The following is a 3,283-nucleotide window of genomic DNA, read 5'->3' on the forward strand; positions in this document are numbered from 1 at the left end:
ATGCCGCAACTAAAGATCCTGCATGCAGCAACAAAGATCCCACATGCCGCAACTAAGACCAGGAGCAGCCCAAATAAATATTTAAAAAAAACAAAACACTAAGCCAATAAAAGATCTGAAGTTCATCATGTTGCCCCCAAAGGATAACTAATATAAAAAGTATTATAAAGTAAAGCAACAACTGCCAGTGAGAGGCGATGACGCAATCTTTGCTGACACTGAATTTGGATCAAGAACACGGATGTCCTGATGTTTGAAAACCTTCTGTCAAATGTAAGGTATATTCTTCCTGAATGATAATATAACCGTATAGGACTACACCACAACAAGAGTTGAGTTCTCTTGATCTCATGAAACCGTTTCTTGCACAAACACTAGTATCAACAGCTTTGGGCTCCTATCAGAGTCTCTGAGGCCCAGGAAACCTCTTCCTCACTCCATTCCTTCATCCCTGATGGCCAGTTTATTCATAATATGGCACTGTATCATTGGCTAATTAAAACACGAACTTATTAATCTAAATATGTGTGTGTGTGTGTATCAAGGCCTATATATGTGGTTTCTTCCCACTAGTTCATAACTCTTCCAAAACTTTGCAGAAAATACCTTCAATGAAGAGCAAAACCCTACTTCAGCTGTTCATGCTACAGTGTCTCCATCTTTGGAGTAAACTGGGGTGTAGTTGTGGGTTTAGAAATCCTCCAGCCATACCTTCTCATCTACTCTTCCTTTACACTCAACACTGGGGAAAATGTCTCTCTTCCTCCTCATTAAATAGCTTAAGAGAGAGAAATATCAGAAAGCTTATGCTTTGTAGGGCCAAGGAAAGCAAAGTTTCAAAACCTCTCAGCTCAGAATGTGGCCCTCTGGCCTCTCCCTCAGCTTGGGAAACATGGAATGGGCTAATAGACCTCTCTTGCCCCAAAGGATCTTTCCAGCAGGCATAAAAGTCCTTATGACCCTGTCCCAGCATTCTTAGAACTGCTAACCTGCCATTTATTCATTCGTAAACCTCAATGCAGGGAGAATAGGGGAATGAATATATTTTTAAATGAATTTGTATTCAGTACAGAAATAGAGTCACAGTAAATCTCAGGCTACTGAGGCACACATTCATGGCTTTCGCACTGTGTGAACTGTGAGTAATGACCTCCTTTTGGGGAAAACTTATTAAGAGTCAAAATATTAAGTTGATATTCTATTTTAATATGCATAAATGCAATAAAAGAATTATAATTTTAATTGTGTTCAGCACACAAAAATATTCCCCAGAGTACCATCCAGTAGAACTCAGAGAGCTTTTACCTTTAGCTAGAGAAACTGAACTTCTGGGGGTGCTGTGCTAAGAAAATGTGGACTCAGTGAACAGTTTCCTTCTGCAACACTTAGAAATTCACTTCCTAGGAGATCTGCCCTGGCATCCAGAGGATTGGTGTTACATTCTATGTGAAGACCCAAAAAGGGTGTAAATTTCTTCATGTCATTTTTTTGGGAAAATGTTTCAAAAACATTTCATTTTTTAAAGTACACAGCGTAAGCAGAGGAATTTTAGCTAGGAGATGAGTTCAATATGCGAATGTGGTAGGTGGGATAACGCCCCCCCCCCGAACACCACACACACACATAGAAGTCTATATCGTAATCCCCAGAACCTGTGTAGATGTTGCCTTCCATGCTCAAGAGACTGCAAACGTGATTTGACAAGATTATTACCCTGGATTATCTGGGTGGACCCAACGTAATCATAAGGCTGCTTATAAGAGGGAAGCAAGAGAGTCAGAGAAGATGTGAAGATGGAGGCGGGGGGGCGGGTGAGAGAAGGGGGGAGAGAGAGAGAGAGAGAGGAGAGAAATAGAGAGATTTGAAGACGCTACCCAGTTGGATTTGAAAATGAGGGAAGGGACCATCAGCAAAGAGAATGCAAGGACTTGATTCTCTCCTAGAACCTCCAGAAGGAAACATTGTTGTTTTTTTTTTTTTTTTTAAGAAACTGTTCGTTTTCCGTCAACCTATTTCCATTTGAAGAGTTTGTGGAAGAACAGCTTAAGATGACTCAGTGGTTGCTCCTACCCATTCAGTGGCCTGAGCAGTGGGAGCTGCAGACCAGTCTTCAGTGGGGAACTGCTGAGTAGGCACAGAGGGCACCTGCACACCTTCGGACCAGTCCGCCACCTTAGGGTGAGTAGCAGTGAACTCAGGAGCGGTCCATTCACCCTGAAATTCCTCCTTGGCCACAGCTTTCCCAGCTGCTGCCTGTTATTCCTTTTCAATCTCTTCAGGATCTCTGTAGAAGTAGAGATCAGGCATAACCTCCCAAGGGTGTTCACAGGAGATGGTTCCACGCATGTGCAGAACTTCCCAGGCGAGCATCCACCACATCAGACCCACTGAGTGAGCTCCCTTGTTGTTGCACAGGATGGCAATGTCCATATCGCACAGCAGAGAGCCTGTGTTACACAGAGTGACGGTAGGCAGGTTAACGTAAGAGGCCTCTGTGAGAGGCTGGTGGTCAGCCCTGGGATCAGTAACCACCAGAAGTCTTGGCTACCGGAAGGCTGCCTGGATCTGGTTAGGGAAGGTTCCAGGAGTGAAATGGCCAGCAATAGGAGTGGCTCCAATGGCAGCAGCAAACTTCAGCACAGCTTGCTGGCCAGTATTCCTGGAGGATACGACACTGACATCAGCTGGGAATTCAATGGCACGAGCTGCCAACAGAAGCTTCTCCCAGGTTCTCTTCAGATCTATGATGTAGATGCCATCACTTTTCCTGTTGTAGATGTACTGTTCCATTTGGAAGTCAAAGTTGGTGCCACCTAAGTGGGTTCCTGCTGCAAGGAATTTGAGGACATCCTCCTCCTTCACTTGCAGGACGTCAAGGGCTCCGGACATTGTGAAAGTTTCCCTTTAAGTTAGGATGGGAGTCCAGAACAACGCTGTATGGACCCCTGTCTGGGTAGTGCGGAAAGGAGGAACACATCCTTGCTGACACCTGGATTTCAGTAACTCTAATTGTGAGATAATAGGTTTGTGTTGTTATAAGTCATAAAATTTGTTGAAATTTGTTACAGCAGCAATAGGAAACTAATACAATGCATCAAAAGAAAGGGTCCAAGAAAAGTACCATAAAATTCCCTAATTGTGAACAATAAAACCACAATATGCCAGGGCTTAAGACTCTAAGTGGATTCTAATCAGAATCTGTTGGCCATCACTGTGCCTGACATAGAAGTGACACTCAGTACACAACTCTTATGTGTAAACTAATTAATAAAATACAAATAAA

General features: G+C 43.3%; 1 pseudogene across 1 annotated transcript; it reads right to left on the minus strand.

Annotated features, from left to right (window-relative positions):
- Nucleotides 1-1,874: 1,874 nt before the first annotated feature.
- LOC309833725 (small ribosomal subunit protein uS2-like) lies at nt 1,875-2,889 on the minus strand (annotated as a pseudogene). The gene has a single exon. The product of its transcript is annotated as a small ribosomal subunit protein uS2-like (transcript).
- Between the last annotated feature and the right edge of the window lie 394 nt (nt 2,890-3,283).

The sequence above is a fragment of the Grampus griseus genome, assembly GCF_964374135.1.
Source record: "Grampus griseus genome assembly, chromosome: 15".
Classification (NCBI taxonomy): domain Eukaryota; kingdom Metazoa; phylum Chordata; class Mammalia; order Artiodactyla; family Delphinidae; genus Grampus; species Grampus griseus.